This window comes from Nyctibius grandis, chromosome 9 (genome assembly GCF_013368605.1).
Source record: "Nyctibius grandis isolate bNycGra1 chromosome 9, bNycGra1.pri, whole genome shotgun sequence".
Taxonomy (NCBI): domain Eukaryota; kingdom Metazoa; phylum Chordata; class Aves; order Nyctibiiformes; family Nyctibiidae; genus Nyctibius; species Nyctibius grandis.
In genome coordinates, this window is record NC_090666.1 from 10,645,404 (window position 1) to 10,668,082 (window position 22,679).

At 39.8% G+C, this 22,679-nt stretch overlaps 1 protein-coding gene across 1 annotated transcript in view; it reads left to right on the forward strand.

Moving 5' to 3' along the window:
* Positions 1-751: 751 nt before the first annotated feature.
* The window catches only part of RAPH1 (Ras association (RalGDS/AF-6) and pleckstrin homology domains 1), a 101,518-nt gene continuing 79,590 nt past the window's right edge, over positions 752-22,679 (forward strand). The window contains 1 exon segment of the mRNA XM_068407740.1: positions 752-1,078. The gene's annotated coding sequence lies outside the window, so the exon portion shown is untranslated.

Genomic DNA, 22,679 nt, shown 5'->3' on the forward strand with positions numbered 1-22,679 from the left:
CACGCAGGAAACTATATTTAAGTGCATCTCCTCTCTTAGGCATAGCCTGATTTGCGGTAGCACTCAGCGTTTTACCCCATTTTGTAAATAATTTAAGAAATGGTGACCTCGGCCCTGAAGTTGCGGTAGGATGAGAAGTAGGGGTACAGCCCCAGCCGGGGGAGAGCGCGGCCGAGGCGGCGCGGTGCGGGGCCGGCGCAGGGCAGCCGCTGCCGGCACTGCGGGACACGGGACCGAGGGTTTCCGTAGGATGTCCAGGATTTGGTCACTCGCTGCCTACAGAAGCCCTCGGTGACCGGCGCGGCACGGCTAACGTCCCGCAGCGCCCGCAGCCCTGTACTGAACCGCACGGCATTTTCCGCGCCGCAAGCTGCGGGCGGACCTGCCTCGCCAGCCCTGGCAACGCGACCGCCCGGCCGGCGGGTAGCGGCCCCGGGGCAGCGGCGGCGGCCGCGCTCCTCAGGGCGCCCCGGCGCTGCGCCCCGCCGCCCCCCCGCGCGCCAGCCGCCCCCCGCGCGCCAGCTGCCCAACGGCCGCCCGCGCGCCAGCCGCCCCCCACGTGCCAGCTGCCCAACGGCCGCTCGCGCGCTCAACCGCCCCTCGCGCGCCCAACGGCCGGCGGCTGCCCCAGCGCTGCGGGGCCCTCGGCGCCCCCCGGGTGCTGGCGGTGGGCCCGGTGGGGCGGGGCGAGGCGAGGTGCGGCGCGGCCTGCGCGCCGGAAGTGAGCGGCGGGGGGAGCCCGGAGCGGCGGCGGGCGCTGGGGCGGTAGCGGCGTGGAGGGAGCGGTGTCTCCACTGCCGGGCAGGGACGTGCTCTGGCGGCCGGGCGGAGGCGGTTCCGCGCTCGGCGGAAACAAGAAACGGGAAAGGAAGGGAGCGGCAGTGGGAACCGGTATCGGCGGCCACCATCGGCGGCGGCGGGAGGAGCAGCAGCAGCCGCGGGGGTCGGCAGGCGGAGCGGAGCCCGGGTGCCGCCGCCGGCAGCGAGCGGGAGCGTGCCCGCTGCCTCGCCCCTCTGTTTTGTGGGGGGTCGCCGCTGCCCGCCAGCCCGCCGGGGGCTTCCCCGGAGTCGGGGCGAGGTGAGTGGTGGAGCCGCCGCCTTGTCGGTTTTTTTTATGTGGGGGGCGCCGCCGCACTGCCCGGGGTGGGCGGCGGTGGGAGAGCCGGCGGGCGTCTGCCCGGCCGTGGCGGGGGGCGGGCGGGGAGCGGCGTTTCCTGCCGCTTCCCCTCAGCCGGGCGGCGGGGCGGGGGCCGCTGAGGGACCGCTGCGGCCGGGGAGGACCGGAGCGAAGGAGCGTGAGAGGTGCGAGGATTTAACGGCCCACGGTCTGTGTCCTGCGCCCCTCCACGCCCCAGACATCGTCGGGTGATTTTTTCAAAACAGGCTTTGCAGTGCTGGTGACTGGTGGAGGTTTTGTGTGTATGTGTTCCCCCCCTCCCCGGCTTTTCCCCGTGTAGGGTATGCCTCAGAAGGGGCAGGGGAGTGAGCCGGGATGCGCGAGGGATGTAGTCTGTGGCATCCAGACAATGTCAGCTGGGGCGAGTCTCCACCCTGTGGAGCTGCGGGCAGCCGAGTCCCCTGCACGGGCATCGCCGGGGCTCTCTGGGCAACCCGGGGAACAAAACACGCTCAAATCCTCTTTCCTGGTGCAGAAAGGAAAAGATTGGCTTGGATTGTTCGTTACAATGTTTTGTTTATTAAAAAAAACAAACAAACAAAAAACAAAACAAAAAAACAACGACCTGAAGTCTTTTAAGCTTTTTAACCATACAACTTACTGAGGGCAGGCTGGTTTGTGAAGAGCCTTCCAAGCAAGGCTGGTGTCTGCGTTGGTTTTCTTGAAGATGGGAAAAATGGTATATTATTTTTTTTTTTTTGCATGGGGAAAATCATTGATGGTGGGAGGGAAAGGAGGAGTGTCTGTATACATGAGTGTCACATGACCCGTGTAAAATTCATATAGGTATACTAATTTTTCTCGTGCATTAATGCTGGTTGTTTTAAGAAGCCGATGACTTACCTGTTCATTTTGGAAGGTTTTATTTCTTTTGGATTTGTTATCTTGTGTGGCAGAAAAGAGTCAACCTGCATGTTTGGGCACTGTCTTTGCATTTTATCATTTTTACTAGTATTTCAAGGCTTTTTATGTTTTTACCTGCTTATATAGGTATTCAGAAGGGGACAAACAGCAGTATGTGTAGTATAATTCCTCTTTTACTGGAGGAGTACAGGTACATTCGATGTGGCTGTCTTCGTTTAGCCCGCACCCAGGGCTCTGTCACCCCATGTCCCTTTACCAACTGAGGAAGGAAATTGGGAAAAAGAGGGAGACTTGTGGGTTAAAATTAAACAGATTTAATAAAATAAAGAAACCAATATAAATGCTAACACAAAACGCACAAACACGTACTTAGCTACAGGTTGCAGCAGGTTGTCCAGGAAGAGCAATTGTCAGCAATGAGGAAAAAAAGGAGGTCAAAAAAGAGGAGAGCAAGAACAGCCCTTTCTCTCCCTAGCAAGCCCTCCCTTTTATAGTGAACTTCATGTTAATGATATAGAATACACCTGTGGGCCAGCCTGGGTCAGCTGCCCTGGATTTAACTGCTAAGGGCCCTGATTACCATGGCTGGCCACAAACTGAAATAAAATCCCAATGAAACCAGGACAGTGGCACAAGTATACTACTTTATATGGCTAGTATCTTTACGTTGCCATTCATGTTATGGAGGAACGGGGAAACTGCTGTTTCATGAGACTGTAGAATCACACCCACTCCATTTTAAACAAATCGCATCTTTTTGTTTGTTCCCCCTTCATTCCCTGTCCACCAGGCAGGGACACATTAGCTTGTAAAACACCTTTGAGCAGAAAAATGGGTTTAGTTGTTTATTGATGAATGAATTTAGATGTTTATTGAACCAATATGTCTAAAAAAGCAAGTCTTTCTCTATTACTGTCTGTTTAATCAGGTTTTCTCTGCTGAGGAGTTTACTAGTAAAATAGAGGAACAGAAAAATCACGTGCTAAATAATCTTGAAGAACAAAAGTATAAGTCATAAATTCCAGTTCTAGGGAATACTTTACGTGTAAGTTATATAAAGATGTAGACATGTCCATATTTAATAGGCTGATATCCTTCTTGAGTGGGTGTGGTGGATAGTGGAATATAGAACTCTCTTTCTGCACCTAGGTTGGTATGTGGTTTTTCATATCAGTGGGTGACACTCAAATTACCTTACAGAAATCGATGTTAGGGAGGCTTTTTGCTTTCATAGAACAAGGAGGTAAGTGGCACTAAGGAATTTATTTATTGCCCTCCTACAAGTTTCATTTTCAGATAGATATTTCCTTGAAATGGCTTGGTTTTTAAACTCTCACAACATGCAATGAAAAGTCCTTCTACCACTGTTTCTCTGACTCAGCATGGGATGACAGAGAGAAAAGTATGGCTAAGAGATAAGCCACAGTTCAGGAAAGCAATGTAGTTTACCAGCTGTTGATCTCTCAAAAGAATATAAAAAATAATGTGAAAAGGGACACTGACAAATTTTATATAATCTTCGATCTGCCTTCCTTGCATAACATCTTGAGACCACTGCCTTCAGGTTTGAATTTAAATTAGTTTTTCCGGGGGAGCAGTGCATTGACATAAGCTATGTTGAACTTCCTGTGTATTGCAGCCTGTTCCTTTCTTAATGAAGTAAGCCATGGTACAGAGAACACCTGTGGATTTAAAGGAGTGTATGAGGCTGCTGTGGTAACTTCTGTAGGTAATGGTTTAAGAGGCTTTATTTTTCAAGAGGGTGCCTCCGTCTTCTGAGTATTGGAATATGTGTATATTGCCACATTTCTCCTTTCCCCCAAACCACTGACATTTTTCAGCTGTAAAGCTATTGTGTTGCTCCTTTATTTGAATTTTGCAAGAATATGAACGCGTGCTCCTTTATCTCTTCCTTCAGCATCAAGATTTTTAATAAAATCAGCCAGCTTTTCTAGCCAGAAATAGTTATAAATGCTATATTAATCTGATCTTTACTGGTCATACAACTTGCCTTCTTCAAATGTCTTTCAGCCACTGGAGGGAAAAAAAAAATCTATCAAACTGGGACAGAGTTAAATCCGAGTGACTAAGCCAGTTAGGCAAATACTAAGAAGAATAGTGCTAAAGATCCCAGCTGTTAAGTAATTTAGATCACATTCTTAATAGTAGCAAAATCCACATCTCTTGTGTTACAAATGAAGCCAAAGGTTGCAAAATAATCACACTGCCTTTTCTGTTATGTTAAACAATAGTTTTATTACTGAATTTTCAAGTAGAACTGAAATAATGTGCTTCACAGCTTCCCATGAATGTCTGTTCATACTGAGGACCTTGCTGATTAAATCTAGAACTTGTTACAGGCACTTACCAAACCGAAAAATATACAACTTATATTTCAGGCCCCAACAATAAACCAAACACTGATGGATGCTTATTTTGTGATGTTTCACACCCTTTCTCTGCAACTGCTAGAAGAAAACATACGTTGATTTACAGCTGAATCGCAGTCTCAGATAAACAAGCCTTATAAAAAGGGGCAATCCAGATCTGTTTTATTGCTGAGGTTTAGTAGCATGTGGAAATGACAGCAGGCTGCTGACTAGTCATGTTTAAGGTATTTCTGTGTGGAATGTTGATTTTGTTTAAGGAAACATAACTTACAAAACCAAAGTTGTCATATTGAGTAAATCCTTTTAAGGATTCAAAATCTATATTGAGGAAATCCTTTTAAGGGTTCAAAATCTATATCATAATTGGCAGTCACAGATTTTGCGTGAGTACACAGGTTGAATGCTCTCCATCTTTAGGAAAGTCGACAAGGTTAGGGAATGCCAGTGAAGAAACTTGCATTATAATTGCCTGTTATAATTGTTCTTCAGATTGGCAAGGGATTTAAGTTTCTTCTTGTTCATCTGCAAGCATTATCATCACTTAAAACCTGTGTGTGTTGAAAATGGCATATTATTTTCAAGAAGTTAATACTAGAAATTAGTAATAGCTATCCAATTAAGCATACCAGTCCCTGTGAGAAAGATGAGTAAAATTCCGTGATGATTGAGGTTGCTGATAATTATCCTTATAGTTGAAAATCTTACAAAGACTAAGAAAAGTATCTGCAGCGTACTTTTTATGCAACTTGATCCAGAGACGCTGACTGATATTTTTTGACTTTTCAGCAAGTTAGTCACTTCTCTATTTTGTCCTAAGTAGTAATTTTAATTATTTGCTAGGACAGTCTTTAGTTAAAGTGTTTAATGTAATATGTTACATAGAATAATATTTTTGTTGAGCTTGCTTTTTTAAAATAAATCTATTAATGAACAGCACTTGAAATGTCTTGTTCTGTGAGCTATCACTCTATTTGTTAGGAATTGTACAGAAGAGGATGATGTGCACAAGAACTTGAAACTGGCCTGAGGTTAAATATTAGGAAAATTATTTTTTTTGCTGTCTTATTTCATAATGAATTAGTTGAATTCTGTAGAGAGGACTTGAGGGGCAGGAGGAATTCCAGAGTGACTATAAAAATAGTTCTAAAACTTTTTAGTCATAGAACATAATTTTTACCTGTTACTGAATTTCTAGTCTCAGAAATTCATCAGATTAATTTAAATTGATGTAATCAGAAAGGTGGTTGAATCTTCATTGCCTCTGGTATTTCTTTTAGGAGAGCAGTGTGTAAAATGAAAGTTTTTATACAAAAATATTATTGTGAGTCTGGTGAGGGAATTACTATACACAGTATCAAAACTGTTATGATATATTTACTTTTCTTGAGTAAATATTTTAAAGTGTTCAAGAACTCACGTTTTTGCTGATAAAAATGCACTGATGTTGCGCAGAGGAAATGGTAAACTGAATGAGGATTGTTCTCATCTTGTGTGAAAATTATCTTAAATATTATCCCTTATTGGAATGTTAACATCGTATTGTTCTAATTGTTGTATTTGACATCTGCTGAAATGGTCTTGTACTGTGTAAGGGTGTCAGTACTCTGTCAGTGTAAGTGTTCAGAACAGCAAGTTGTGTTCATATACTAAAACAGAGTGCTCTTTTGCTTAAGCTATGATAAGCACAGATCCAAACCACCTTACTGTCTCCTACTGTTTATTACAGCACAACAGCTGATTTCTAGCAGATCAGGATTAGAAGGAAACAGGAGGAAGAAGTGACGTCATTTTCCAGTTTTGTGGCTCTGATCAGTTTTATTACTTGTGTCAGTATTGTGCTTTCATCTAAAAAAGACTTGGAGAAGTTAAATAGAGAACCTGATAATTGCTCTCAAATGCAAGTATGAAGTGGAAAAATATGTTAAATAAAACATATGTACAGAAAGGGGCTGGAGGGAGACTAATTGGCATCCTTCATCCTCTCCGATAACTTTACCCTTCAGAAAGCTTTGGGAGCAGTTGCATGGGGACTGGCAGAAACTTCTGTTCATGTGATAGTGAGAGTTGAAGTCCACTGCCTATCACTGGCATAGGGTCCTTTCCTACTGCCAGTGCTGTGATTATCTCATCTTGGCCTTCCCTTTCCCCAAAGGCTTACCAGTTCCTGGCATATCTTTTTGTACTTAATACTGGGTTAAAGAAAAATAAAAAGAAGTGTAACCGTGCTGTGCTTAGAGTTGAGATGTGCAATACAATTACTTCTCGTAATTGGGTTTTTTTTCCATTTTTGCCTTTGTAGCTCTTTCCGTAGGAAGGAACAGATTAATAGTTTGCTCCCTAAAGAAAATCTCCAACTAGAGCTTGTTGTTTTCCGATGATACATGGATAGACTTCATCTTGATGCAAATTCTGTCATTTGTTGATACTTTTCTGCTTTAAGAACAGCCATCTTTGGCATAGAAAGGTAGTTCATTCTGTGTGATCATAGTCTTAATGTCTGAACTTGGTTACAGAGTCCTGATAAAAGTGGTCCCCCAGACTAAAACTGTTGTCAAGCAAGTAGTTTCTGCTTCTACTATCCTACAATTGTGTATCAGTGACTTGTGAATAACTCTGCAGGTTCTTCGAGGAAGTACTGCAAACTCTTCAAGGATTACTCTGTGCGAAATTTTACCTTATTTTCTGAAATCCAGTTAGTCATTGTAAAAGGAAAAATGTTTTCAGAAGTGTCCAAAAGCCTTAATTACTAGCCTTATTGAAACTATAATTGGTAAATTTGCATCATCTGCTTGTAAAATTGGATTTTGAAGGCTACGTTGTTAGTGTTAGAAATGCAAATAATGAATATGTATCAAGCATTGATGATAAAATAATCCTGTCTCAAATGGCTGAATTCTTACTCTGATATCACCTTTGCAGTTAAATCTCTTCAATATATGTCATAAAATTGCCTGCTGAGTTAAATGCAACATTAGAAGTTGAGTGAGTTACTGCATACTGTGAAAAATGCTACCTTTACAACATAGAATTCATAAAGGGGTTTTTGGTGTGGAATTTCATTCTTCTTGGAATTTACAAGTGGTGCTAAGACAGTTTTGCCCAACTGTGTTGTTTCAATCAGTGATTAAAAAAAAAAAACCTTTGTCGTTCTAGATTTCTTTTAAATCATTTCCTTGATTATTGTGATGAAATATCTCTTCGTCTACAATGCCTAATTGATTGGTTTTATCACTGAGAAAGTATACTGAAGCTGTGTGACGGATTTTCCTCTCTGTCAAAGAAAAGTAGAGTTGTAGGGGTACTCTAACGTTTAACTCTGTGAAGTTGCTGAATTGATCCTTGTAATGTACCATTAGTGAAAAGACAAATGTTCAGAAGGAAACAGCTTGTGTACATGCTTGCTGGCTTTCCATCTATCCTCTTTCCTTCTCTTCATGCTGAGATGTTGCTGATAGACTTCATTATGGATGCTACGGGAGATAGCATTGGCAAAACAAATGTACAAGTTTTTTGGAGGATGTAAAGTTGCTCCATGCGTTGTTTATAAACTTCTTCCAGTCATTCATCTCTGTACAGATGCATTTGCTATGCCTGAAGTAGCCCACAGGTTTGCAGTTCTCCCTGCTTGCATCTCTGACGGTGCTGACCCAGTCTCAAGAACTGTATGTTCCACTCTGTTTTTTCCAGTAGGTCCCTTAATGAAATGGTATTAGTAAGAGCAAAAGAAAAGCAATTGAGATTAGAGACAACTTTTTTTTTTTTTCCTTATTCTTTTACTGGCAGAAATAGCCTCAGGTCTTATTTAGCTTTAGTGATTACTAAACTGTTGTGTGTTAAAAATACTCTTAAAAAGAAGAGACTGGTGAGATTTAATCCACGTAAGTTCTGTGATCCAGTTTACAGCATGATCTGCAACTTGCCAAACTAGTGAAATTGAAGGGGTGATGACTTGCAGTGAAAGGTTCCACCTTTGGGGAGCTATTGAGAGAGGAAGAGAAGCTACATCCTTGTCTATGTCTTCCTAGCCATGATTTGCAAAATTAAAGGTTCTTTTATCTCTGGGATGTAAAAGCATTTTTAAAAATAAAGACAAACTCCCTTCCAGGCTGCTATTTGCATCTTATGAGTGTTAAAAGACATCTAGCCAGGGTTTCAGAATCTGTAGTAGGAAATACTTTGCACCATGATTTTGTAAATTAATTTGTTTTCATATCTAAATGACAGATGTTATCTATACTTATTTAGGCAAGCTGGTTTACAAAACTGGGATGGGTTCTAGCTCAATATTGAAAACAGTAAGTTTTCAAGATGTTTTCAAATATCTAATGAACGAGACTGATTTTTGCAGCTTAATGATGATCTTCTGAAGGTGAAATTGGCATGGGAAGCTTATTACTTTTGCAGTAATACTGCACTTGCATACTAATTGCCTTCATTTTAATCCTGTGTGTTTTCTTCTTTGTGTCTGAGCTCATTGCTTGTTACTACTCCTCTTTATGGTTTAGAACAAGAAGTATTGAAATAGGTGAGAAGTACTCTATAACAAATGTGAAACCATTTCGTTATGACTATGACAGTGTTCGCTCAGGTTTTCTCATATGATCGGCTGAGAATACACAAAGATAAGTTAAAATGCAAAGTTGTTATATTTGTGTTAACTCTGAAACTCTGTGTCTACAAGGACAAGACAACCTATGTGAAATAAATGGCATATCTACTCTAGCTTCCTTCAGAAGTGAGGAGAATGTTCACCACCCAGGGAGGTTCCTCATGGTAGTTCTGCGGGAGGTATATTACTGATGGATTGTGTCTGGACTTAAAGTAAAGCCTCAGTCTTTGGTATTGCACTGTTGGCTATTCCTGGGCAGTTTCCCACTCATGTATGGTTATTTTTAATTTCATCCTGACTTGCCTAATTCATGCCTGTATAGTGATGAGGCGTCTTGCATAGGATTTTTGATTCCATGCCAGAAGCCAAGCATTCCAAGCTCTCTTTATTTATCCTTAATAATTTTGCTTCCTGCTTTTCTCCTTGCTAGAAGGATCACCGTGATCTTGTTGCACCATTTAAAATTGAGTTAATCATTGTTGGAATCTGTTTTAATATGCCAATGCAAGTTTGGACTTCCCAGGTGTCTGTAATCGTTCTTCTTCACAGGTGACTAAAGACCGTTTACACAAATGTGTTTTATAGGGCATTTAAAAAAAATTCCAATGGTGAAAAAACTACTTAAGTTGTTCTGAGCCTTTAAAGAAAAATGCCTTACAGACCTCTATTCTCTAAGGAAGTTGTCACTTCTCTCTTTAATGCGTGACTTAAGAAAATTACTTTAATGCATGACTTGGACATGTTGTTCTGAGTGGCTTTGATAGAAACATGGATGATTGCACGCTACTTCCAGAAAAGCATTCTGCAAGTTTGTTGTGTATATCAGTGACCAACATTTCTAGTAGTTTGAATTTTAGTTAACAGTAGTTGTGTCTGAGGGGCTTAAGAAAAGCACTTGTATCTATTAAATAGTGGCATTTTATTTAGGGAGGGAGGGAAGGCCAGTGGTTTTCACTCACTAGTAGCTTTGCAAGATAGTAATACTGACTAAAACTTGTGAATTCCTTTGGCTGTCTCTGAGTGCGTCACAGGTCAGGAGACCAACTATGCCTGAAGCTGGGTAACAGAAGATCACTTTTTCTTTCACCTCTACTCAGGTATGTCTATCAATAAGTAACTTTGTGATATCTTATGATCAGTTCTGTGAAACTGAAAGACTGTTTGTCAGATTGATGTGAGTACCAACAATAAATTCCTGCCCAGGGAGGAAGGAAAGGAATTATTTTCCTGAAGAAATGTTCAGTTCTGGATTAGAGACCCTCAGAGATGCTTTCTAAGAAGCATAGCAGAAGTGAGAAGTCTCACATTCAGCAATTACATGGAAGGAGAAGGAGGACCCCACAGCAAAATGTGAATGTTGTCTTCGCTTCTGGCAGCTGGTAGAGTGGAAAATTGAAGCAATAGGGAAATGAGTGAAATTTTTTAGGTGGAACCACATATCCACGTCACAGTTCATAAAGTGAAACACACGGTGTCTTTATGAAGACTGCTCTGTATTAACTAAACTCCAGTTGATAGTGCAGCCTACAGCTTAACCTTTTGTGCTTGCAGTCCTAGTTAGTGAAAATCAGAGATTTTCTTGTTAAAAAGAAAACAGAAAACAAACCCCCAAAAAACCTGACTCAAGTGCTTGTGATTAGCTTGAATGAAACTTTCTATTTTGATATTGCTTATTCCTGTTTAGCTTGAATCAGTGCAGAAACTTCAGAAGGTCCTGAAAAACAACAATTAAAAAAAAGCCCTTAGAATTAGTTATTACTACTTTGTAATGAAAATTATTATCTTTTATCAACTGGAATGGAATATTCCTGGAATGACTGGCGTGCATTGTAGGGTTGAAAGTCCAGTGTAGAGTAAACAAAGTATTTTCAGACTGTGCACTTTCAGCTTCAGTGGTGTTTCATTTCTGAAATGCGATGACTTGAGCGGCTCTCTTTTTTAAAAGAGGTGTCACTTGATCTTCATTTTCCTCAAGCACCATGTAGTTAACATATTTACAGGTGTCATGTAGGAAGTTAGCTTGGATAGACTGTTACGCCCAAAAGTCTGGGGAATGATTTTGTGTGTCTTTTTTTTCTGGGCCTAGATCCTTCAAAAGTATATTAGATTTGTGTGGCCTTTAAATTTAACATACACATAGTGTAGGAAAAAACCATTGTCATTTGACACAAATTACTTTGATTTAATGTACAGGCCGTCTGCTATCAGTGTCACGAAAAGAGTTTGAATTGAACTGCTGTTGCTTGCTTTCTGGCCAAAAGCCTGATCTGAGTGCAGTACATAGGGCACATTATTGTATTATCTGTGACTTTTAAAATTATTCCTCATATCTAGTACCTTCAGGTGATTAATGTGTTCCACTAATTCTTGTGAAGTGTATACCTTCTTAACTGGCAGATGACAACACTAATTGTTAAGTCCCTGTATAATGTGACCATGGGCCAACCTCATGTCTTTGTACACAGTAAAGTAAAAGGTGCGTTAGCGTTTGAGAAATAAGAAGTGAACCTGAAAACAGTAACAAAATAGGTCTAAGGTGTTTGTAAAACAGGAGAATGTGCTTTAAAGCAATGTCTTCCTAACACTGTATTTATTTGCTTGATTTTGTAGAGCATCATAAAACCTCTACCTTCTGAACTTATATTCCCCCTCTCCTTCAGTCTTGAAGGTACATGGTCTTTTGTTTAAATAGTACCTCACCTGAAACTAGAAGGCCAGAACTTTTTAGTTTTCTGTATTTATGTTCATTATTAACTTTCTGAGATAAGGTTAGTCTGGCATACTCTTTGATACAACTCTTGACAGGCTGTGAGCATTTGAGAATAACATCTCTATATATGAATGAAACATGACAAAATGTTACAAGATATTGATATGTCTTGTGTAGTACATTGTTTCAGTTAAAGCTGCCTAAATCTTTATTTTTCTACTTTAGAGTGAGTTGAAAAGCAAGATAAAGGGCCAGCTGCTCTCTTACGAAAATGTTAAAAATTGCAGCTGACCTTATGTTGTCTGCATTCTTTTTGCCTTTCAGTATGGATTTAAATACTTGGGTTTACAACTGCACGTGCTTTCACTATGTTATGATGTGCCATAAGAGTTGAGAAGGCATAGCCTACTGATAAGTTCAGCAGCTGGTTCTTCATTCCTAAAATGACTTTTGCTGGATTGCTTTCCTTAAAATGTTGGTAATTTAGCATGATGCAGGCAGTATTATTGACAGGAATATGGAACTAACATATATTCAAAAGTAGGGCTTTTCTTGTTTTTGCAGTGTGATTAAATATATTGTTTTGTATCGATATTGTATATCAGTATACATCTTAAATGATCACCTTTTATCATGTGTATTTATTCCAAGACACTCGGACTGAAGTATCAAACTTTTTGGAGTATAATAACAGCCATTGTTCAAAACAGTGGTATGTAGGGTGTGAAATTGTGGGGTTTTTTTTAATAGAATTTGGAATATGTAGATGATTAACCAGTTTGTCTTTGTTTAGCCCGTACCCAGGGCTAAACAATAACCAGTTGTTCTATCACCCAGTCTCCCCTCTGCAACTGAGAATGGGAATTGGAAAAGGAGGGAGACTCGTGGGTTGAAATTTAAACAGATTTACTAAAATGAGGAAACAAATATCAATATTAATACAAAAGACACAAAGTTATACTTCACTCATAGAGTAGTGGCAAGTTCCTCCAGGGATAGTAACCATTGAGAAGAGAGGAGAAGGAGGGAGGGGAGAGCAGAGCAAAGAGCCCCCCATCCCCAGCAGCTTTCCCAATTATAGTGACCCTGATGTTAATGTTATAGAATACACCTGTGGGTGTATTTCACTTTTTGAAAAGAAAATTTAAAATTTTGCCTGACATGACTCGTTGTGGAAAACTGTAGCGCTGTGTTGGAGGCATCTATAAACTAAAGAACACTACTTTGTGGGGGAATTGAAGGTCCAGTAAAAGAAGCCCTTAGTTTAAGTAATATTTCTTTCATAATTTCTGAAGTTCTGCTTGCATCTATAATTAGTAACATTTCACCCAGGCATGGCAAGGGTAGCCGCAGTCCGGTCCTACGTGCATCGAGAATTGTCTATGTAGTTACACGGAACTAGTTTGAATATACAGTCTGAGGCTTGTATTTCAACAGTAGTAAATAGTGCTGATCTTCCTGTCATTAACTGTGCATGCAGTAGCCTGGTATTTAATGGAATACACGTTGATAAATATGTAGTTTTCATATTTTTATTGCCACTAAGCTTAACATATTTTATAGATCACATTTAGAAAATGTTTGTAAATAACTGTGATCTTTTTATTTCCAAAGATGAGCAAGATAAGCACTGAAATGATATCCATGACCTGCGTTCTTTAAAAAATTGATTTGTGCCCTCTGCGTATTGCTGATCTTTTATGGTGTCTTCAGGAATAGGACATTATTTAAAAAGAGGAAGCTATGTCTGCCACAGAGGAAGCATTATATTATGGATTAAATGCTGTCCTTGTCATCTTTGAACCACACTTTTTCTGCTGTCTCGTTACATGCATATTTTCTTTATACAGTCTTCCAGTTCTCTAGTTGAGTTGCAGAAAATGAGTAGTTTTGCAAGTTGTATGTGTAGCTCTCTTGTCCTGTTTTTGGGTATTGGTCTTGGAACGTTTGCTTCTGAAATGCTGCTTGATTTGAAACTGGTTAGGTAGAAAAATCCTTTTTTCTGTGCCCAGTTCCTTCCTGTACTTGGGCTTCTGTTTGCGTGCGTGCTTTTAAGTTTTGTTGGCTAGAATTGTCCCACAGGAGATATTAGGTCCACTGAGAACTGGACAGAATATTGTTCTTGGTATTACCCATCTCAAAATGCCCTTGGGGGGAGGTTGGATAGTATAATTAGCTATGCTAGTCCTGTGTTTTTTGCATATTTTCCTCAGCTGGGAGAGATTCTTTAGGGGTGAGAACTTGCTTTCTGTGACTTGATTGTATTTTAAAAAATATAAACTGTCAGGAATAATAGAGCTGGAAAGAGGTACTGTTAGAATTGACCTTACTACTTAGCATGGAAGGCTGTGAATGATTCCACAGATATGTTGCTCTTTTAATTGTTTTCTTCTGAGAGAAGGTTGTGACATCAGATGAAAAGTTGAGACAAGAAATAAACAAGGTCTTAAGATGCATCCCATTTTTTTACAGGTATTTCTTCATAAATGATGTTGTGGGGCATGCTCTGGCTTGTGATTGAGCTGTTTCATCTCCAGATCTCAGAAGTGGTTTCACTGAATGCATAGAGACAGTGACATAGAAGTAGTGCTAACAGCCAGGCACGGATTCCTGGTAGTCATTCTCAGCGGTATTGCCATGGGACCAGAGCCAGTCAGTGAGCTCCCTTAGTAAGTGTGAAGGTCCACTGGCAGCTCTGACGGAACAGCTGCAACTGATGTTATAGCGTACTCGCACCTAGTTTTTGAGTCATTCACTGCTGATCGTTCTAGCTACTGTCCAGTAAATAATGAATTTTGGCAAGTTTCTTGACTAAAATTTCCATGTGCACCTTGATGACCAGTCTTTTGAAAAGTGGCTGTTGCCTTAACTTTGCACTGATTACAGGCTTTTACTACACTGTTGTGTATTCTGGCAATATCAGAATGTGAGGTTAAGATTTTAGAATACTGTTGAACAATAAAAGGAGAGCAAACCAACATGACCCATATCTTCAGCTTTCTCTAAGTTCAGTAAAACTGAACTGTTTATATGACCTCCTTTAATGTGATGGGAAAATTGCCCAGGTAATTGCTTCCTTATTTATTCTATTTATATGTATCCCCCTTCAAAGTGTGTTGCAGGATTTCTGTCAAATGCAAAAGAGCATTTTCAACAGAATGCCAAATCCAGCTGCATGAGAACAGAAGTTGCTTCAGCTTCAGCAGCACAATTTAAAACCTACCTTGTGTGTAAGTAGTTTAATCCAAAAAAAAACCAACCCAACCCCAAAACCTAACTATGTTCTGTGTGGAAATGTTCTAAAAACTTATTTATTGAGACTTAAATATTTGAGGACTCTTAGTAATGGATTATGTTGGTAGTACTACCTGCCCCTTGGCTAGTGCTTTTTATGAGCAAGTGTCCAAAAAGTATACTCTGTGAAAGTAAAGTATAAAAGTAAGTTTTTTTCCTTTCTAAGTTTCTGACCTTTCTAATACAGTTGCAGCTAGAAAGTGGTAGCAGTGAGTACTAGGAATTCATCCTTGGTCCATGTGACCAGCAATGTTTAGCACTGCAGCAGCAGCAGTGTGTGGAAATCTTTCCCAACTTTCGTCCACTGACTTTTGGGCTTGTTTTTCTTTTTCCTACAGAAGGTGGGCTTTTCTCATTTGTTTGTCTTTACTTGAAAAGGGGTGGGGACTCTCATGGTTGTTTTTTATGTTGTTGTCTGTGTTTTTTGGTTTGAGTTTTGTTTTTCTTTTTTAAGAAAAAGCTTTCTGAGGTTTTCCTTCCAGTCTTTGACTTGTAAAAATAAATTTTAAATGGCATACTGTCTTTCGTATGTCTGTTAACATTGTCCAGTCCCAAGTACATTGTTGTAATTCTAATATTTCTTGACTTTGTAACACTCTGTTTCTTCTTTCTGATATCACTTTCTCTTGGAAAAAGACAACCTAATTTGTTTTAGATTAATCAGAAAATTTATATAGAGAAACTTGGATTTTCTGACTTTGCATATATGAATTGCTTGGATTGTCTGCTGCACCCTGCAGATAGTTTAGACTTAACCTTTTTCTTATTATGGGAAGGAGAGGTCTTCTGGCTCCTTTCAGTGCTTGATTATGAGAGCAGGGTGATGATGTATTTATACTTATGTGGGAGCTTTGCATCAAGAAATCTCAGTACCATAATGAAGTGATTGGAATTAGTCACTTCAGCAGTTTTAAAGACCTTTGCAGGACTTGACAGTGGGAAAAGCCTAATTTATGAAAATTAACTTTTTTTCATAATAAAAATTAGTAGAATTTTTAAACTGCTTTGCTAATATCATTCATCTAATTCTTATACAGCATGACACATGAGCTGAACTTGTGGATTATTTCTGTGTTTAAACATGCCATTGTTGACTAGATTTATATTTTTTTTTAATTTATATCCTGAGGTTATTTTGGATGCGGCATCTGAATCACTATTTTACATAGTGATGTCAACAAGCATAGGGGATTTTTCTTTTGTACTTTATTAAATGTTTGGGTTGTCCTTGACCTGATTTAAAGTCTGATTTTTGTCCCACCCAACCTGCAAAACCAATTTGGCAATCAACTTCTCGATGTTCCAATTTATACAAAAGTATATAGAGATTAAATGCACCTGAAATGCTCAGGGATTGTTAAGCCTAGATATACAGTGCAGATGTTGGTGGATATTTTTATTTTTTCATGTAATTGTTTGTTATCATTTGACCTGTTTAAAAACTGTTGCTACGAATTATGTCAAATCCTTTCAGTCATTGAGTCGCAAATAACTTAATTCAATCTCTCATTCCTCTCCTAATACATCTATGTGCTATGAAAATTCAGATGGCTTGTCTGTTTTAGGGTGGACTCTGTTTCATCCTCTATTACTTTATCTTAAAGGCCTATAATTAACTTCCCTTGCTTATGCTTGGAACCAACCAACTTGTCTTTTATCAGGCTGCAGTGTGAAAACCTGTTTTCCTCATGAAACATGTTCATCTGAAGTCTACTGTGGCACAAGCCCTGTTAATATTGCTAGAAGTCTTCCTGAAAAGCATTGATGAAAGTGTTCTTGGATGCTAGGCTTGAAATCAAAAAGCACCGATCATATTCTGAAAATCTTTTACTGAAGTTAGACTACCCGTTTTAAAATTAGATTTTATTATGTATGTTGGTTTTACTGATGTGTCATACCAGTTGAAAAGCTGGAGTTCTACCATGCCCTAATTTTCCAACATCTAAGAAGTTCCTTGTTTTTTTTGATGGTCAGGAACCAAACAGTTTCTTTACAGTTTTAGGTCTACTTCTACTGTTGAGTAGAAGGAGAGGGGAGATTAATGTCAGGGGATACCTTGACAGAAGAGCTGCTTTTCTAGCTACAAGACCATGTTCTCCACCCATTCCTCTGCATGCTTTAGAGTTAGTCAAGTGAACTACCTGCTGTAATTTAAGTGAACAAGATGAAATGCCCTGATGTGTGTGAATGCACTTTAATATGCTGCTTGTGAATGAAAAGGAGAAAGAAAAAGAGAAGAAAAAAAAAAGAAAAAGCAGAGGTGGTGATTTAATAGTAAGAGCTGTAATACCTCATCTTTGAGATGGAGTGACATCTGTAATTCTGAAGGGTGAAGATGGATGAAGTCCATCACCTGTATAAATTTCAGGACCTCCAAAGAAGCAGCTCCATTTCATTGCAGTGTTCCCCTCCTGCTGATCGAAACAGATATGTGGCACTATCAAATGCAACATTCCTTTACAGTCTGGACATGGTCCCTGGCAGAAGTTTTTCATAAATAAGTATGCATAAGGAATTTAATTATATATTTTAGTAATTATAAGCTACCTTTACTGCAGATAAGGTGGGATGCAGGGAGAATGTGCAGAAAGCTCCCAGTGGAATGAAATTTGTAAATCTGCAAAAAATATTTATTTTTTTTGGCTTATAAAGCTGTTCTGATTTATCACAAGCTGGCCCTTTAAGGTATGCTAGGCTGTAGCTCCTATAAGCAAAACTTTATAAATCCTTTGGAAAGATAATAGGAAGAAGCTTCCAGCATACTTAGACCTGAAGGGGCGTTTAGAGGTCTGAAGGAAGATAGCTTTTATTGTTTTTCTATGAAATAATTTATTCTTTTTAAGCGTCATTGTAACTCCTTCCACGGTGCTGCTTTTTTTTTATTATTTAATTCAGCTTGAGATAGAGAGCTAAGATTCAAGCGTAATAATCTTTTCCACAAAAAATGAAACTAAAAAAATCTTCCAGCCAATTCACACCTCAGTGTTAGCAATCCAAGGAAATGAGTCTGTAGGCTAATGGAATGTTCCACAGATTTCTCCATCTGCATAAACTTTTTCATAGTGCAGCAGACTAACACAACTTGGAAATTATTTTGCTTTTAAATATTGAGGTGCTAATGAATTAAGAGACTTATTGTAATGTGGCTTTTAATATGGTTGCTGTCACCTACATTTTAAATAGCTACTTTTGCTGCTTTGTGGCTCATTTTGGCTACAGCAAATTAATGCAGATCAGTTCTTTCTAGCCAACCCTTGTCCTTAACAAGATGTGAATGTGGTCCAAGTAATTACCATTTCTAGTGTCACAAATGACATTCCTTATACAGTGTGGTCAACTCAGTACAGCTGCCTTAGCAGTAAAAATAGTCATTGTGGTACACATTCCACTTTTAGTGTTGCGTTCTGTAGTTTATTCATCTGGCTCAATCCTTAGAGAGGTCTTTATACCAAATAAGATATTTTTGAGGAAACAAAAATAATTGTTCTTTTGGGATGTTCAGAAAAAAACTTCTCTCTGAGGCTTGCCAAATTGTTACACAGCTGTTAAGATGATATAATGGTTTTTTGTTTGCCTAAGGCTGTAAATACGAACTTCCTTCCTCCGGCATTTATAATTAATGTAGCTGTATGCAGAATTTGCGATAAATCTCTTCCAAGTTTCTGTTGAGGGAGAGTACCTATGAAACGCTTACAAACGTCAACATGCAGTTTATATTTGCTTATGAAATGGGTGACCTAATTTTCTGTGAACTAGATACAACCTCCTCCCCCTAGTCCTACCAAAAGAATGTATGTCTAGAATAAGAGTTTGTCCTGGTTTTATATAGCAGAAAAATATTCATCTGTGAGAATTTCTGACCGGAATATCCTTAATGCTGGGAGTTCACTATGGTTAAGTTGCAGTAGAGCACACTTAGTCAGACTTCAAAACTGGGCTCGGACTGGACAGTGGGTTCCGTTTTGTTTGTGTATGTCAGGTATTCCTGCATTTGCTGTGAGCCATGTTTCCTGCTGCTTTCCACATTACACTGAAGGAAATGACAGCACTGGCGATCAGCCTGGTGGACACAGGCTTAAGTATTTTGGAAAGGAACTGAGATTGGCTGCAGTAATACTGTAAACTGAGGTAGTATTTTGCCTTAGGAAGGGCATGGCTCTTTAAGCATGATGCAAATTCAGTGTGCATTACAGTATAAACTCGTTTTTAGCCCTGTTTTTCTAACTAATTTTTAATGCTTAGAAATTGCATCTAATTGTTTTCATATGAGGACACGATTTTTTATGTTCTGTAGGAAAAAACTGAGGTAGTGTGTGTTAATAAGAAAATAATACATCTATAAAAGGTTTGGTTTTTTTTAACAAAGCTGTAGTATCAGTATATCTTTAAAAGGTGCTTTTTGTTTGGTTGGTTTTCTTTGTTTAAATAATATTTTGGTAGTATCATTACGTTTGTAGTGGGAAAGATTAAGGAATTAAAATATCTGACTAGCTGAGAAAAGTCATCTGTAAGTTAGTCTTCTTGCAAAGTTTCCCCGTTTTACCATTGAATTCAGGAAAGAATGAGCCTTGATGGCGTCTGATATTAAGATGTGATGGCAAAAAGAGGTAGGAACATTTGTTCCTCGACAAACTGTTGCTTACTTGAAGTTTTGTAAAGGTTGTGGGTTTGATTCTCAGTTATATAACAAAATAATACAGTACATATGTTTCGTGATCACCTTTAGAGCCAGATACTGGAAAGACAAAGACTCTGCGTTCAATGGCAACAAGCTCTTTGCACAGAGTATCATGAGGAACCATAGCCACAGCTGAGAGTGTAGTCGGCTGGTACCCCTGTTTTAGTACTGAGCTCTGTACACCTGTTAAAACCAAAGATTTCCAAGGTGTCATTTGAGTTAGGGAAGCCTTGAGAGTGTGCTAGTGAGATGTGTCTGTGCTGGACAAGGACAATGCGAAGTGGTCATTTTTCCTTCCCCAGGAAAGAGAATACAGAGTCACTCTTCATCTTTCCATAAGAGAAAGAGCATTTCAAACACTGAAAAACAGAAACTGTCTGTAGTTGCAATTAGGGTTCTATTTAAAAACTTACAGTTAAGGTATTCAGGGATCTACAGCAAGTACTCTTTACACTAAGTAAAGGTCTAGCAGAAGATATTTTAAAAATGTCATTCCAGAGGAATTTTGCAGTCTTGACTCTGCCAATCTGGGGAAAAGATTAGAAAATTCTTACTTTGCCTGAGTTACTCCAGACTTAGCTTGACACTGTTAATATCTGGTCATTACACAGAATTTTGTGAGCCCTTAGTATTCCTTGTTTCGAATTATGATTTTTTTGTTGTTGTTGTTGCTTTTTTTTTTTTTAAAGTGTTAGTGTATGTACAAGTATTCTTATGAAATAATTTGAATTTAGGTGTTTCTGAAAATATTATGGTATGACATTAACCGTTCATGCTCATATGTTTTTGGTTTTTGAAAAAAAACAACAAAGCCCCAAAACACAGATGTAGTTAATTAGCATGTAATGGTTTATAAAGCACATACTGTAGTCTGGAAGGCTGTGAAGGAATGTAGGAGGAAGGGTGCTCTGTTGCGTGCCTAAAGCTGGTCACCCCATTTCTCTTTCTCATTGCTCACAGCAGAGTCAGAGGCAGTCAGCTGCGTGCTGGTGGTGCCAGCAGATTGTGCATACTTATCTGAATGAAGCCATATACAAACTTTGAAACAAATGTGAACTTGTGTATCATAGCTAAATTTTTGTATGAAGACTGCAGAATGTTTCTTACACTGGCAGGAGAGGCAACTTGTATCAACTAGTTAATGTATGCTGCAGACAATGAAAAATTGAAGTGACTTTAACGTTGTGGAATTGGTAGTAAACTGCACAATTATAGCTGTACCCAAATGAGATATTCATAGAATCATAGAATATCTGAAGTTGGAAGGGACCCATAAGGATCATTGAGCCCAACTCCCTACTCCTCATAGCCAATGTAATCTTTTTGGATTTCAGTAAAGCTTTCGATACTGTCTCTCACAGTATCCTCCTGGGTGCAAAATGTCCAGCATACAGCTGGATAAACACATAATGCAATGGGTGAACAGTTGGCTGACGGGTAGGGCTCAAAGAATTATAGTAAATGGGGTTACGTCGGGCTGGCGGCCGGTCACTAGTGGGGTTCCTCAGGGATCCATCTTGGGGCCAATGCTCTTCAATATCTTCATTAATGATTTGGACACAGGACTTGAAGGACTATTATCCAAGTTCACTGATGACACAAAATAGGGAGGAGCTGTTGACACTCCTGAGGGCAGAGAGGCCCTGCAGAGAGACCTAGATAAATTAGAGAGGTGGGCAAACACCAACCGCATGAAGTTTAACAAGGGAAAGTGCCGAATTTTGCACCTGGGACATGGCAACCCTAGATGTACATACAGACATACTGGAGAGTATCCAGAAGAGAGCCACAAAGATGGTGAAGGGTTTAGAGGGGAAGCCATATGAGGAGCGGCTGAAGTCACTGGGTCTCTTCAGCTTGGAGAAGAGAAGACTGAGGGGAGACCTCATTGCGGTCTACAACTTCCTCACAAGAGGAAGTGGAGGAGTAGGCATTGACCTCTTCACCCTGGCGACCAGGGACAGAACTCGAGGGAATGGCAGGAAGATATGCCAGGGGAGGTTTAGGTTGGATATTAGGAAAAGGTTCTTCACCCAGAGGGTGGTGGAGCACTGGAACAGGCTCCCCAGGGAAGCAGTCATGGCACCAAGCCTGACAGTGTTCAGGAAGCATTTGGACAATGCCCTCAGACACATGGTGTGAATTCTGTGGTTGTCCTGTGCTGGGACAGGAGTTCGACTTGATGATCCTTGTGGGTCCCTTCCGACTCAGGACATTCTGTGATTCTATGAGTACCTAAAACAAAATCCTATGACTTAAGAGCATTGTGCAGATGCTCCTTGAACTCTGACAGGCTTGGTGCCATGACCACTTCCCTGGGGAGCCTGTTCCAGTGACCGGTCACCCTCTCAGTGAAGAATCTTTTTCTAATGTCCAATCTGAACTTCCCCTGATGCAGCTTCATGCCTTTTCTTCATACCATTTCATGTAGCAAAGGAGTGTTTACATCTAAGGCAAGAATGTCTTTTTGTTCCTGATAATTTGGGAAAACTGTGCTACAAATACAGGCCTGTTAAAGTGTAAGTCCTTCTTTTTGAATTTTACTTTTTAGTGGAATTTGTGTTGCAACAAGTATTCATTTGTACCTTTATGTCATCAGTTCTGTGATGCATTTTATCAGAGCTGTGCCCTTGCTCATGCACAAATGTTTCAATGTTATAAATACCTACACTAGTGAATAAGTAACTTAATTGGCAACAGAGTTTTCTTTTATTATTTTATAAATAATATATATTAAAATTATATATATAATACACATGTAAGCACATCTGTGCTTGTAAATGTGTTGCCTTTGGGCTGGTTCTGAGACTGCCAATTCCACAGATATATGCAAGGTCCTGTGCTTGTGAAATAAGTTTTTGTTTTCCAGAAATGTCTGACCAATGCTTGTAAGTATTAAATGAAAAAGTGCAACAGGGAAAACACCATTTCTATATTTAACCTCTAATTTGAAAGCT